Source organism: Anarhichas minor, unplaced genomic scaffold, assembly GCF_050575085.1.
Source record: "Anarhichas minor isolate MPS153535 unplaced genomic scaffold, ASM5057508v1 ptg000033l, whole genome shotgun sequence".
Taxonomy (NCBI): Eukaryota; Metazoa; Chordata; class Actinopteri; order Perciformes; family Anarhichadidae; genus Anarhichas; species Anarhichas minor.
This window is the reverse complement of record NW_027466479.1, coordinates 11,106,612-11,123,655: the sequence shown is the minus strand read 5'-3', so window position 1 is coordinate 11,123,655 and position 17,044 is coordinate 11,106,612. Positions and strand designations below refer to the sequence as shown.

Here is a 17,044-nt window from a genome sequence, read left to right as displayed (position 1 = left end):
TTCGGATACAGCCTGGGGGCTGACTTATTCTCCTCACACTGTGACACACACTTCATAATGAGACACACACACACACACACACACGAAGAGGGCGATCGAGAGGAAGACGCAGAGAAGTGAAGATGCTTCTGGTCAGAGTATTATTTCTTTCCCCCCCTTCATTATTTCATCTCCTGCCATATCGTTTCTCTCATCTCTTCACAGCGAGAAAACAAATAAAAACAATCGAGACACTCCAGGTTGGAGAGGGGTAAGCAGAAGGTAGAGATACTGATAATTTACAACAGCAGCTGTGCCTCAGAAATACAACACAGACAGACGAGGTAATCTCAAATGTAACGACACCCCAAAATGTGTTTGTTTTTTTACTGCAGTCGAAATCCAAAGCAGTTGGACTGCGTGTTCATTGCTTCTGGTATCACTACGCTGAATGGACAGACTGCATCAGTGAAGAGGGTGAGGGCTGGGAAAAGACACGGCTCTTTATCTTGCATCACCCGAGTTCCTCTCTCTCTCTCTCTCTCTCTCTCTCTCTCTCTCTCTCTCTCTCTCTCTCTCTCTCTCTCTCTCTGCACACACAGCATGTGCACTTGTGCAAACATGGGATATTGGTTGTATTTATTTGTACAGGAAGCCAGAGCTTGTTGCTCCCTCTGGTGGTTCAAAAACTTCACTTTGGAGCTGCACCATCATCGGTTGCAGCGCCGCCTCTCCTCACCCGACTTAAATGTGCGTCATCTGATCAAAGTGACTCTCCACTGATTAGCCCGCAAATTGTCCCACAACTGTGTGTTGCAAGTGCATGTGACTTTATCATTCTTCTCAGACTCCAGCCTTCAAGGCGGCAAACCTAAATTGAGATTAACTGCTTCTGTTTACAATAATGTCAGCAGTGGACACACATATTACTTTCAGCGCAGAGACTTTCCATTTCCACCTGCAGGTATCAAATGATTGACAGTAAGTAAGAGTCAGCAGAGACGGAAACAAAACCACATTGAGGCTGTGACGGCTCGTTAAGCGATTACTAACGGAACATGAATGCAGGGCGGCAAAAAGGCTTCGCGTCCGAGTGTGGGAAGCCATCAGCAGGCATCACATAGACATGCAGCTGGATTCTCGTGATGTCAGGAGGTCATTGCGAGAATCCAGCCCTGTCGGGCTTCAAGTGGTACGTTTTTGTCCAGTAAGCCAGAGCACGAACCAATATCAGCTTCCTGTGAGGAGCTGCCGGCAGATGCGGGTTTGGTTCGGGTGTGTGTGCGAGACGACACAAAGAGGTGTGACTGCTCATTCCAAACAACAATGGCGGCTCCTGACAACGCCAGCGCAGATGCCGCAATAGCGTCAGTTATATCTCAAGTATTTCTTTGTTGACAGAAGAACAAAAGAACGGCACTGAACGCATGTCTTGATGCAAATTATGTTTTCGTTCGTCACCCGGTTGGTTTGATTTGACAGATCACCTGCCAAGTATAACTTTGACCCGCCCCCTTTTCCAAACAGTTTCCAAGGCTTCTCAACTAGCTGGTCAGGTTAGAAAACAAGACGCTTGGTATGAATTTAGCATCACTTAAGTCATGTAATGACTTTTTATCTCTGATTGTAGCTATTGTAAACACCATTCATCTTGACAAGTGCTGGGCTTCTAGCTGGCTGCATGTTTATAATCGACACCAGGAGATCTTGTTTAGCTACAAAATGACTCGCCACTGTGTCCGTCACATCTCACTCAGGTCATCGGAAAGGTAAAGATCATACTGAGCGGTGTTACCTTGCAGACAGTGTTCATAATAACCACAAAACTATTATTTTAGGGGGACCAATTTGCTGACTTAACATTTATAAACATCTACCGGTGAGAGCCGTCATCATAGCATGTCAAATCAACAGTCACCGACCGAGCATAGAGCTCTATATTGTCCAAAAATTGACCTCTTTTCAAATCATGATTTTGATACAAAAATGGTTAATTGCTCTGCCCTTATTTGGCACATACTGCGCCTCCCCCTCTCTGACAAAGGTATGATACAAAAGACAACGAGCGTTTGATTCCAAATCCCTGCCAGTTATCTTAAATCTACCAACACAGATGAGCAAATAGAGCAGGAGCTGGACACCCTGGACACAGATGGAGTAAAGAGCCTGTAAATATATCATTCAGCCAATTACACAGCAGAAAACTCACTCTTGTGTTTGATCATGCAGTTTGTCCGTGTGTGTAAAGTGTGCGTTTGAAAGAGTGTGTGTCCGTGTGCTCGCTCTCCAGCAGGTTAGTAATAGCGTAAGGACAAAGACAGGAAGCAACACACACACCCCCTAACCAGCCCACTCTCTCCCCACTGACACACACACACACACACACACACACACGCACTGAGCAACAGTGTTTTGACAATAACTCTGAGTTTTACAGCCTACTGTAGCTGCACATCTGGATAACATCAGGACACACAGGCACAGATAAAGACACACACACACACACACACACACACACACACACACACACACACACACACACACACACACACACACACACACACACACACACACACACACACACACACACACACACACACACACACACACACACACACACACACACACACACACACACACACACAAGCAGAGTAAGCGAGAAGTACCGAGATGATGTTGAGAAAAGAGGTGGCCAAAAGAGAGAGAGCACAAACTCACATGCTGCCAAGAAAAAGGCAAACATCTTGTTTTCTCTCTCTCTCTCTCCCCCTCTGTCTTCCTCCCTCTGTTTTATCCATCCTTCTATCTATTTTCCTCCTCATTCTCCCCCCCCCCCCCCTCTCTCCCTCCTTCTGTTCTCTCCGTCTCTTGTCTAATCCTATACGACAGAGACACAGAACACAAATCTCCCCGTTGGCAGAGGAAGTACTGCATGTTTCTACGGAGAGAGAGAGAGCGAGCGAGAGAGAGGAAAAGAGAGAGACAGAGATTGACTGTTGAACACCAGTTGAAGTGATTTATGAGGTTGGAATCTGTGCTGGAACATATGTAGACAATCCTTGTCTTTCAAGGATTGTTCGCTCTTGCTAGCACACGCACACGCACACACACTTGCCAAACTGTGTGTCGAGCAAGCTGCAGGTTGTTAGCTGGTGTACAGTAGACAGCTACAGATCGTGCAGTCACACACTGCGTCCTCTGTAAGCTACAGCCATTCCATATGAAGTGTACTGTACACACACACACACACACACACACACACACACACACACACACACACACACACACACACACACACACACACACACACACACACACACACACACACACACACACACACACACACACACACACACACACACACACACACACACACAGTATACTGGTAGGCTCAGGCAAGAACGTTCAGCATTCAGCTCCTCTGGGGAGCCACGTTTCTAAATCAGTTGAGTTAACGTTCAAAAAACTTGACGAAAAGAGCATCCAACCTCAAATGATCTTAATGTGGAAAATCAACCAGGACAAAGCAGTCTTTATCTAACAACCGCACAAAACGTTTGACTGACCTAATTCGTTGGCGGTTTACGGTTTCTCTACTTTGATCATCACTGTTTTTGTAACATTAAAGAAGGACCACACTGACATCAACCTTGTCTGCAAAGTGTCTAGTTGAGCATTTGCTCGTAGTCTCGGCCAAACTACAAGTTTATGAAATGATAAATGCAAAATACAGCCAAAAACATACAAGAAATTATATAAAAGTCATGTTTAGAACATATCACAATATGTATTACTAAAGTATAACACTTTCCATTGTGATTACTTGCTGACAGTTGTTAGATAAATGTGTCATTTGTCGTGCATCACTCTTAACACTAACAAACACAATAGCAACGTGTATTTCAGAGTCAAACTTCTACAAGTTGATTTTTTCACTTTCTAAAAAGCCATTTCAGTTACAGCCTGACTGAATGAGGACAGTGCATAAAAAAAAACATCTCAGTTCTCCCAACCTGGAAATAATGCACGATACACCAAATATTTATGACCTGGCAAGAATGGGTGTTGACCTTTGCAGGCTGCACTGTAAAGCACAGGAGCGTCCCCTGAATATTAAATTAGAAGGCCAAACAAATGTCTTTCAGCAGACCTACGCACCGGACACTTTATGCACTGAACGTCTCTGCAGTAAACACGCGTTACTAGTACATGTGTTATGGTCACCAATGACGGCCATTAGCGCCGAAGCAATTCGTCAATCAATCAATGAGTCGACTGGCAGAAAATTAACCCGCCACGAGTTCTTCTTTTATCAAAAACAAAAATGACAACAATTCTGTTGTTCCAGCTCCTCTAAAGTGAGGATGATTCAATAATCATTTAGGCAATTTTTTCAAGTGAAAATATACCAATAACTGCTGCCCCCAGGTTCTCAAATGTATTCATTTTCTTCTTCTATAGTTTAACGCAAATTGATGAGTATTTAGACAGTTGGTTCGGAAGAAACAAGCAAATTGTGGACGTCACATCGGACTGCGGGAAATTGTAATGGGCAAAGTTTTGTAGACAATGCAAATAATCATATTAACAAAAATAATAAATACATCAATAATTGTTAGCTACAGCCTTAATGACCGTGGTATGCGATGATGGTACTTTCATGCATCTGGTCTCTTCATAAATAAGCAAAGCAGAGCTCATGTGAATACGTATTAACAGGAAATAGAAAAATATGCAGGGATAATATTGTAAACCCCCCAGCTGTAATTAATGGCATTATTACAGAAGCACTGATGCAGAGAAATACCGTATATTGATAGGAAGGAGAGGAGGAGAGAACAGGGGGGAGGGGGAAGACACGAGGAAATGCTGGTATGAATAAATAGAACTGTAAGAACACAGACAAGGAGACATGGACGAGAGAAAGAGAACAAACAAACAGCAGCAATCATTTCTGTTGTCTAAGAATTAGTTGATTCTGTAATCTAACTTTGTCTCCTTTCCTTCCCTTCCTCCCTATCAGTCTCTCTCCCTCGTTCCCATAGTAATCATTCGAACCTGATTGCTCTGATCCCTCCATTCTATTTGTCATTAAATACAAGGCCCCCACACACACACACACACACACACACCATCCCACATGGACACGCATACACACCAAGAGACAGAAACAAATGCCATTTAATCAAAGCGTATAAATAAATAAAAGGTTTTTATTTCCCATAAGTCCATCTGGTCGCCTGCTTCTCATCTCACACACAGCCTTCATCTGCTGGTCAATAAAGCTCACACACTCTCTCACACACACACACACACTAAATCAAAGGCACGGATGACCACACACATTGCCCGGTGAATCTAAATGTAGATGAGTTCAGTCTGCTAGAACGACTGGCAGCCAGAAGAAACCTTTATCAAGCAAATCCGTTTGTTTTCCGTTGTTTCACCCTCCGTGGTTGACCGTCCTATCAAGAGGTTTAACTAAATGTTATCGACATGCGTTTTCGCTGCTTGGATTCCAAAGCGCTCTGTTCTGACCCGGTGTTTCAGAGACACGCTATTCTCAAACTGCAGAGAGTAGAAGTGGAACTAAACTCGGGGGGCACCGCATCAACACAAGCCGGAAAGAAAAGTCGTTCATACGTTTATTTGCTGATTCTTCTTTGATGGATTATTCCCTTTAAGTAGCCCTCTCTGCTATTTCTTTCTTGTTTAATGCTGTTAGGGACAGGATGGGATAATTGGAAGTTTGATGCAACACAGGGCAGCGAGAGTAAAATACGTGTACATGATGAAGTCACCTGTATTTTATTCTTTCTACTAGACTAAACCAATGTTGGTGGTTGACCGAAAGCAGACGTTGCGTCGGGGGCTGCTGCTCTTTTTCAGACCCATTCCACAGTTATAATGTAGGCGACATGAGTCGGCTTCTATAGCCCGCTTTGGACTGAGAGGTTCCAGATACTGAGAAGCCACTGGAACCAATCACAGTCTCTATTGCGCAATCTTTGTGCGTTTGAAGAACTGTGAAGATCTGGCAAATCAGTCTACCAACGGGTTGAAAAAAAAAAAAAAGACAGCAGTAATTGAAACACAACAGAGTCGTCCTGTTCTGCGTTTACTGCTGCGTGACTCTGATGTTTTAATAGATGTGATTCATTCACTATTTAAGAGGTGCTTGCAGAGGTGCAGAGGTGGAGAAAGAGAAAAGAAAATTCCTGAGCACCTGTCTCAACATTAGATGATCTGTTTTGGGTTAATATTTCGGTTATAGTCGTATAACTGCAGGGAAACAATGAGCCAATTACGTTTTTTTGGTTCACTGGGAGAGACGCTCACATTGTTAGTTTCCGAGACTTGGTAATGATCTTTTTTTTAACGTTGACACAATCGATTTTGATACAGATCCCTTAGATTTACTACACATAGGAGACATTGTCATCCATCATTAAAATGAATTAAAAGAGGTGTCATATTGGGATAATCCAGCCTGAATATCAGTGCGTTTGACATTCCAAATGGTCTGATTAATACTGAAGGGAGAAATGGAGAAACTCTGTCAATCACTGTCTCCCAAACACACGTCTACAGACACACACTCCTCTTTCCTACCACCACCCCCCTCCCTCCCCCCCTCTCTCTCTCGCTCCCTCTCTGAATGAATCGCTCCTTGTCTCTGAACTGATGGAGCGATAAAGTTGGTTTAAACAGCCGTAGACACACCGGCACACACTGCCGAGGTAGGAACATGTGTTTTACATCAAGAGCTCCCAGCTATACAAGAGCTAATGTTACCGTCTGTATGCAGTGTGTGTGTGTGTGTGTGTGTGTGTGTGTGTGTGTGTGTGTCAGAAGCAGGAGTGCGACATGTCTTTGCAATCTCCTATCAGCTTTTAATCTCATTCAGTTGAAGAGAGGAGAGAGAGAGAGAAAGAGAGAAAGAATAGGCACTCAGTGAGAGAGGGAAAGTTATCCCCCATCTCTCCATCCAGCCATTATTCATTTTGTTTTGCACAGCTCCTTTGCTTCTCCCCCCCGCCTCCCGGGTAAGGAGGACAGAGCGAGCAGGAGTTGTCTACTTTATATGTGCGATTTCATTTTTACTGTCTGAACACTGTGGGAGTTGACGATTTTCATCTCGGCCCTCTTAGTTACTTATGTAACTAAGAGGGCCTGTAACTGCGTTGCAGACAACATTGTCAACATCCATTCCTCACTTAGTGCTTGCGAGGGACTCAACAGCTAGTACTTTGCTCGCAAAGTTTGTTTTGACGTTCCCCTTCAACCGCCGCTGTCCAATTTGCAATGCAGCAGCCTCCGCGACGGTCATGTTTGTTTCATAGTTTGTCACGAAGAGCTGTCCGTCCCAACATTGCACGCGGATGCCGGAATAATGTGTAAACATTGAAGTCTTGCGTATGCGACCTTCTCATCGGTCTGTGAACTCACCGTGCTAGACATCAATGTCTAGCATCTTTGGTCTGTGCAACCATTTTGCATTCTTTTGGGAACCCTAACTAAAAAAAAAGCACACAAACAACGAGGAGGTGAAAGTGTAACCTACAACTTTTAAGTTACAACATTAAGGGGTTTAAATGATTAAAACGGCCTAATAACAGTGAATCACAGAGTTTCTCTCCTGCATTTGGCCTCAAAACTAGATCACTACTTATTGCTCGGACCAGTGAATGTGATTTGTACCTGATTATGGAGCAGGTACAGTGTGGGTTTCAACTTGAGTGTAGCGGGTGTAAAATGCTGCCGGGGCTCGACGGCGTTAAACAGATTGAAAAGACTGAATAGGGGATTTAGAGATGCAAGTTCTTCTCGCTCAAGTCTCCAGTTCTGGGGGGGGGGGGGAGGGGGGGATTCACATATTTCAGTAGATGGTGAAGATAAAGAATATGCTCACATTGTAATCCTTTCAAGGTAAAAATTATTTACAAAAGTTGAATCTGACACTCTCCCACATTTACCAACAATCGGTCACAAGTCTTAGTTTTATATCCCAGGAATCCACACATGAGAATTTCAGATACGGGGGGAAAAAGAAAGACAACTATAGATCTGCAGTACATGTAGTCAGGAGAACCATTGTGCCTTGTAGAGAAAACACAGCACACACAACTACACGCAGAGAGATGGCAATCTCCAACTGGAGTGTAGCTTGCTAGATAGCAGGCTAACGTACCAAAGCACAGCAGACAGGATACCGGCTTATGTTGCAACACATCCTGTGACCATCAATGTGTGACTTCGGGTACAATCGACATGGAGTTGAAAGCGGAGGTTTTTTCTTCTCCTCTGCTGCATGTGCAGGTCGCACATTTCGGCAGACACGGAATAGACACTTGGTGCCTCGCAGTAGTCGATCGTGTGGGAGCATAAACTGCTTTTTTTTAAATTTAAGACTAAAGACTCGCATGAACATGAAATGTGTTTAATTTCTCCAACAGCAAGATGGAAAGAAGAAGGGAAAGGAAAGCACTATGCATCACAACAGTATTTAGCTTTGGAGGCAGATGTGAGTTACTGCTCACTGTTGCTTGCTGCAGAAACACTGATTTTGAACACTGGCCAAGTCTGTGTCTGTCTGTGTGTGTGTGTGTGTGTGTGTGTGTGTGTGTGTGCGTACTTTCAGACCTTATTAGGTTGTACTTGTGGTGATGCTTAACCCCACTCAGAGCTTGGCAGCTGCTCCCCTTTCTCTCTCTCTCTCTCTCTCTCTCTCTCTCTCTCTCTCTGTGTTTGCCTTCATTTCTCTCCACCCTGCGTCTTCTCTCTCATCTTCCTGTCTTTGTCGTCTGTCCGTGCTCTCTCCGTCTCTCCGGCGCTCTCTTTTCTCTCACTCTGTCTCTCTCTCTCCCTCTTCCTCTGTCGACTGCTCACTCTCTTGGTGGTCTTGAGGTAATGTAACACTTGTTTCCTTGTTGATCTGCAAACAGGGGGCTTTACATAATGGTGATCCTTCACATGTGTTCATCTGTTTGCAAGGTGCGTTGTCAAACGCATACATGCATGCATGTGTGGTTGTGTGTAACTTTTTGACTGTATGCAGCATAAAACACATTAGCTCACTTGGTCAAACCGTTGCGTTCGTAGCAGCATTGACATGTTTGTCGTGCGATTTTTAAAGTCTAACCTCAATATAACTGCAATCTGTGTTTAAAGGCACCATGTGTACTTTTTTGACCGCTAGTAGCGCTACGGCGTGGTGTGAAGCGCTCGCTCACACAGCAGTACACTGATTGACAGTTGGTGGTGGTAAATGTGCCATCAAACGAAGCGATTCGGCATCCTATTTATTCATTTTTTTTAATCATTTAACAACCTGATTTGATCTATTTATTTTTTGTAGCGTAGTTCACGGGTCTCCTGGTAGCATCGCACATTAATGTTCTTAATCAGTGAGCTGTGTTAGATCAAAGGAATAACACGGATCCACTCTCGGAGAGGATTTTCTCTCTAGAATGGGTTCGGTTATCTCGGTGACCTGAACCCAAAATACAGGAACAACTGCAGCACTGAAAGTGGATCCTATCAGACTTAAATAACGGAAGAATATTCCGTTACGGTTAGAAAGCTGGAAAACGGTTCCAATATTTCCGAGAGGAGATAACAAGTGTCGTAATCGTGTCGATCTGGTGCGAAGGGACACATGAGTCTATGTTTGCTAAGTTTCCTCTCATGGGAAACAAACAGATTACAGATGCAGCCAGACTCAATAGACGCTGTGTGTGTGAATGTGTGTGTGTGTGTGAGAATGTGTGTGTGTGTGTGTGTGTGAATGTGTGTGTGTGTGTGTGTGTGAGAATGTGTGTGTGTGTGTGTGTGTGTGTGTGTGTGTGTGAGAATGTGTGCGTGAGATTGTCTTGTTTAAGTTATATCCAGTTTGATGTTTATGCAGCAAAATCATAAAAACAACTTTAAAAAATGATGCTCAAGGACATGAGAGCACAGCAGTAGCTTAAAATGACACACACACGAACACACACACACACACACACACACACACACACACACACAGGGGCATCCGTGCACATAACCATTGTTTGACTGCACCTGGTCTATTAAGGAACAGGATAGATGGGACTAGGGGACCTTTGTGAATGTTAGTGTCAGAGTATATATGTGTGTGTGTGTGTGTGTCTGTACAACCTCAGAAGCCAAACATCTGCAGCAATGACGTACTTCAACTTGTAACAGCACAAGTAACAGTACACACACACACACACACACACACACACACACACACACAAATTCTGCAATTATTAAACCGATATTTAACAGCACGTTACTCACACCTTGCGTCTTCACTGTCAATAAAATTGTATCCCTCTACTGTGAACCTGCTCCAATAAAAATTAAGAATGAAAAGAAAGTACAGTGTGACACAGAGTTTTAAGAATTAGTATTACCGCCTCGCGATTGTATGCCTTCCCCAACCAGCCTTCGTTACAGTTTACATCCATGTTTGTCCAAAATGTCATCATTTTATCATATTAGACATTTGTGTAAAATTGTCATACGTTATTTTTTTTTCCAAAATTTAAAGAAATTACCTCAAGGCGATCCTGAGACATCTCATTCACGAGCATGAGACAGATGTAAGGTCCGTGCCGTGGAAACAAAGTATCAACAGGGGGGCTCACAATGCATCAGGTCTACCAGGTTGATTGTGTAGACTTGGTTATTTCATCGTTCAGGCTTTCATTTTTGAGCAAACACAGGGTTTAAAAGTAAAGCCCCAAATTTCTGTTCACGCTGCAACTTGAGCAAACTCGGTCCCTCTGTGGCTCTCATCAAAACTTCTGAGCTGCAAAGACCGAACAAAAACAAGGCACAACCGGTCTATAATGTCTTTAGCTTTGGCTCTCTCCACTGAGTTCATGAAACCGCAATACACTTAGATATATACACAGTCAAGGCTGGTCCTGTTGTGTTGTGTTGTACAGACAGACAGACAGACAGACAGACAGACAGACAGACAGACAGACAGACAGACAGACAGACAGACAGACAGACAGAGAGAGAGAGAGAGAGAACAGAAGAGAAATGGTCTTCAGGGAAATCGAATATACAAGATGCATCATGCCAGTGGAGCAGAATTCATAAACACACACGCACAGACACACACACGCACACTAGTGGAGAATTGCTAATGAGTGAAGAGCTCACAGGGGACACAGAGCGGGAGACAGACAGAGAGAAAAGGAGGAGTTAAGGGAGAGACAGACAGAGGAAGAGAGGGAAAACGGATGTATCCTTCTCGAGCTTTCACCCCCGTATCAAGTATGCATGGCACTGAGTGTGAGTGTATTATAAGTTTGAGGGTGGATGTGCGTGTCCACCGAGAGGAGTTAAAAGTGAAAATCCCCACTTAACATTCCTCTCAGACGCACGCACACACACACCTCTACACACACACAGCGATGGCACAGTCCGCCGCACGGGCACATGCCCAGAGCCATCTTGCTACCTCGCCAAGAGGTCCTTGGACCGCCACGGTTGCCATGGCATTGCATGCTAATAAAAAAAAACACACACACACTTTCTAAATGTCTTTTCTGTGTGTGTGTGTGTCTCACACACACACACACACACACACACACACACACACACACACACACACACACACACACACACACACACACACAAAAGCAAGGTGTGACTAGAGCTCCTTAAAGTGAGGTTGATTAAAATGTCAAAGTGACTGGTCGAGTCTGTGTGTGCGTGCATATACTGTACACGTGTATGAAAGTGTGTGTGTGTGTGTGTGTGTGATTATGTGAATCTGAATATGGGTGTTGCACCTTTAGCGTCTTGACTAAATCCACTTTCTCGTTGCAGTGAGGCAGGTGTGCTGCTGAGATGATGATTCCCATATTTCAAAACTCAAACTTTGCCAAAATGCGAGACACACTGAAGATGTTAGATTTGTCAGGAGGGAGGAGAGACGTCTGGCAACTAACTGACAGGAAATAAAATGCAGGTGGGAATGCAGATTGGATTAACTGGACTTCTTATCATTCCTTGCTTTGCCGTTTTTACTTGTGATCAGGTGATCTGGACTGCGTTTCTTAAAAGCTAAATAGTCGGCAACTTCTTGTTTATTTTACCTCGCAAGCTGTGACACAATTACGAGTCGCATCCTTCCACTGAAATGCAGGTTCAGAAATGTTTCTCCTAAACTGCGCATATGAGTGAACAAGGCGTAATGAACAGAAGAGGATGGACAAAGGACAAAAGAGAAAGGAGAAGAAATAAGAAAAGGAAAGATGTTAAAAGACAAGACACCCATAAAACTGACGTGTTAAATTGATGTACATTGGTCTTCATTAGGCGTTTCTGCTTAGCCGGACATTTTTACATTACATACTGATGGATACACTGATGGATAAAAACTGAAAGATGGTCATTTGTAGTCATTTATCAATCTACTTTCAGTCATTTACTGGAAGCAGTTTTATAGAAGCTATTCCTTTTCTCCAGCCTCTTTTCTCTCATTTGACAAATTACATAAGTCACTTTTACCAAAGCAAAAGGCCCGATTGTGTGAAAGAACGTCAGATTAAAAGAAGAGACGGAGGAAGGAAAGGACAGCCAGGAGAGCCAGGAGACGGAGGAAAGCAGGGTTTTCAAATTAACTATTGGTCAGGGGTCAGATGGACATTTAATCTAACCAATCAGCTTCCTAATTACACAAGTGCTGCCAGAATGGTGTACCCAATGCATTTGTGTGTGTGTGTGTGTGTGTGTAGCTGACTAGCGTTGCGTGTAGAGCTCTTGTTGTAGCAAAATGATCATCTGGCCTCAATATTGGTTCCATGTGTGAACACACACGCATATGCACGTCTGCATGCATGGACATAAGTGCACGCACACGCACACACACACACACTCACACACACACACACACACACACACAGCCTGTAGTGAATTGCTCCCAAATTACACAAAGAGAGAGAGAGAGAGAGAGAGAGAGCGAGAGAGAGAGACATACAAGCACTGAGGGACTGGGTGTGCAAGCCATTGCAGAAAAACCCTGAGGAACATAAAAAGAACACAAATGTGCACGCGTGTACACATACATCCAGTAGTGTGTGTGTGTGTGTAAGTTGATTGTAACAGTAATTGATGTAAACGTCTAAATTACAGCTAGGAGCTAAAATAACCACTGTGTTTTACCGTTGCCATGTCGACATGATGAAAAACACCTGGCCTGTTCACTGGCGGGGAGGCTGGAACATCTGTGCCACGGGCGACCGGTTGAGCCAATGAAAAGGCCGCGTGTGTGGAAGCGACATGCGTCTGAACCAATGAAATACTCAGTGGAAATAGAAGATATCTGAATGGACGGCATGTTAGGCTCAAGTCAAACTAATCATATCACATTACGTGACATTATTATGACATATAAACCACTGCATTTTTGTGAAAATGCATTTCAGATCAACATTCTTATGTAATCGAACTTAATCTAGAAGCTGGTGCAAAAGCTATCTGAATGCTTTAAATGTGTTTTTTTTTTCCTACATCGGTGCCAGTTTGGTGCTGATTGTCGGAAAAAGGCACGATTCACCGAGTGCCAATAAAGTTTTGACAATCACAGGAGAGTCTCTAAATACTCCGCTGATCCCAGAGGGAGGAATTCCTCTCCTTGCTGCGTACCCCCTCCTCAGGAAGGTCAGACTGCAGGGTCAGCTACCCAGCAGCAGCCCTGGAGCAATTAATGGTTCAATGTCTTGCTCAAGGACACTTCAGCAGGGGAGATACGTCTGAGCATGAGCTGAGGGACACGTGGCTAATCACTACACCACCCAACCAAAGGAAAAAAACAAACCTGGGATGTAAAAGTCAATCTAATGTTCTTTTCTATGACTGACGACTGACATTCGGGAAGTGGTACGATGCGGAAAGAAGTTCCCCAAGCAGGTTGAGAAGGACTTGACTTTTTATGCTTTTTTCAAACACGAGTTGGAATCAGTCAATCAGACAATTCAAAGCACACGCGAAAAGAGGATTAACATCCAAACACGAGCCAAGATACAGTCAAGCAAAACTTTTCTTGATTAGCGGGAGCCAAAAACGCCAAGCTGTCACCTTCCCACTACGCATGTTGTCAGCTGTAATGTGTGCGGGTAAGCATGGCATGTGTGGAACATCCCCAACGGGTCTAAATGTGGTCAAAATGGTGTCATTTGTTTTTCAAGCCAAATGTAATTTTCCTCGCAGACAATGAGACTGCTGTGGACTGTCACACAGCGTAAAGCCACAAGCGGGTCATAACTGTGACACACACACACATTCCTATGAAGGAGATACACACATGCTCACACACGAGCCCATCCGCCAGTATCTCCACAGACAGACACACAAGTTAAAATTACTGCAAAGAGGTTGTCTGATTATGTTTCTCTTACACTAAACACAGCCTGGATTATATACAGTAGGCACATTACCTACCACACACACACACACACACACACACACACACACACTTTTATATTTCTTTCCAGCATGGCTGTGTTTATTTGAGTCTGCGTCCTGATGGGAAATGTGACTGCTCCACAAACAAACTGAACGGCACAGAACAGTCAACTCTGTCTGAGTGTGTGTGTCTGTGTGTGTGTGTGTGTGTGTGTGGAGGGAGAGAGTGGGAGAGCAGGTTGGTGAATATCAGTACGTCTTCCCTTTTTCCGCCACATACACACGTACACACTTTCAAACTGCACTTCTGCAACTAGAAAAAGAAAAAAAGACTTTTCCCATTTTTCATCAGGGACTTTATATATGATGCCAACAGGTTTTAGCAGAGAATTCTCATTTATGAGCTCCATTTACACGGATGTCTGCAGAAAAAGCACATAGATCCACTTTCCCAATAAGTCTGTATGGATGTTTAATGGCTGCGCGCAGGAGTCGATAGCTGTCAATGACTACGCTGTGCCCGCATTGTCACGTCTGTCGAAGTCACATCTTCCACATCAGCAGATAAAGAGGACTCTCAATGATGTATATGCCATTGTGTACTGCTGGTTGTCTGAAAAGGACAGTTTAATATCACACAACACACACTCTGATTTCTTAATTTTGGATTTTAGTCAACAAAATATGTAAAGCCTCAAGGTACCTCTATCTATCTATATCTATATCTATCTATATATATATATCTATATATATATATATATATATGGCCTACAGAAGAAACTGTACAAAACACAAATATAGATTAAAGGCAATTAGAAAGGATCTGTCTTGTGATTTTATAGTAGAAGTGCAAAAGATAATGGCAAAATGGTCCAGGAAATAGAATAGAGAATCTTCAAATAGCATAACAGCTCAGTTAAGAAACACAATTTATAAGTTAAATCACCAAAGTTTTATTTCCCCCTTTTTTTTTGTCTTTAAAAAAGCATTAAGCACACAAACACAGCACAGTGAGACACACACACACACACACACACACACACACACACACACACACACACACACACACACACACACACACACACACACACACACACACACACACACACACACACACACACACACACACACACACACACACACACACACACACACACACACACACACACACTTGAGCATAAGCTCCATAATTTCCTGTAGCGGATATGAAGTGATGTTAAATTATCAGCATGGAAAATAAGTTCAATTCATGCTTTAATTTCCTTACAAAACACACACACACACTCACACACTCACACACACACAATCCCGCACACTCAGAGAGAATGCAAATGCAGACACATAATTAAGTACACAAGCAGTGAAACGCACACACAGCCGCACAGATGCGCATGTACACTGACACGCATGAATTTACGCAAGGAAAGGGGGAAGAAGAGAAATAGAACGCAAAGTAATGAGGGCTTTATGGAAATACAGCTGCGTGTGTATCTGTGTGTGTTGTGTGTGTGTCTTTAAAACAGAATTAGCTCCGTCGGGTAGAAATGTAAACGAGAGAAACTTTAATGAAACTCTCCTCTGATCTGCTGAAAGCACACGTTCCCATTTATCTCTCTCAGTTCGTCTCTCTATTTTCTGTCTCTCCACTCAAATAGAATTGAATGTCACGCATGGGACTTTTAAAACCCTGAAGGTTCAACATTCCAGTATTGCATTATGACCACATAAGATGAACACAATTATATTGTGTTTGTAAGGTCACATCCACAATTTCTTCCTCTCCCTGCTTGCGTCCATTTATCTGCTCTTCTCCGCTGTCCTTGGCGTGGAATTCCCTTTGAAAGAAAGCGCAGTCTGGAATTTATTAGATGATCTAAGTTTCGGGTCGATTCACATATGTTTGGGTATCTTCACGTGCTCACATATGTTTGGCTCAGAGGCGGACCTTTCTCAGCCCTGCTTAACTCGAAAAACCACCATTACTCAAAGTCTGTCTCATTCCATTTATAAACTAAAACACTAACCGAAGCTTTTACTTTAATTTCATCTCGAAACCTCATACGCTTTCCATCCGTGCCTCATGTAGTCAGTCAAAATGTCAGAGACTAAATCAGGCTGAGAAAATGTCTTCAATGGAATAAATCACTTGGAAAACAAATCCTATGGCTGGACAATGTCTCAACAAGGTAACAGCAATTATAGATCAGGCCTTTCAAAAGAAAATATTCTCTTCTGTCTAAAGAGCAAAACGCCTAAGAATATTAATAACTCAGATTCCGTGGGGGTGTGTGTGTGTGTGTGTGTGTGAGGTGTGTATCGATCCCTGCGTATCAGGTGAGCTGTCCTTTGAGGAAAAGGAGGGAAATGAAAGAAAAAGAGGGAGAGACGAATCGATGCAGAGGTGAAAAGGAAGAACAGGTGAGGATGCGGGAGACACACACAAGCACATATTAAGAAAGCACATATAAAGAAAACACACACACACACACACGTGTTTGGATGAAACATGACTGTTTGTCTCCTTTTAATTCTTCGCTTCCTCCCGACTTACCCACTTCCCTGCATCTTCCCATCATTGCTCTCCCGTCAGCCCTCCCTCCCTCCCTCCATCCTTCTCCCTCACTACTTCTCACGT

At 43.4% G+C, this 17,044-nt stretch overlaps 1 protein-coding gene across 2 annotated transcripts in view; it reads right to left on the bottom strand.

Annotated features, from left to right (window-relative positions):
* The window catches only part of trps1 (trichorhinophalangeal syndrome I), a 106,712-nt gene that overhangs the window by 24,916 nt on the left and 64,752 nt on the right, over positions 1–17,044 (bottom strand). The gene's annotated exons all lie outside the window — the stretch shown is intronic.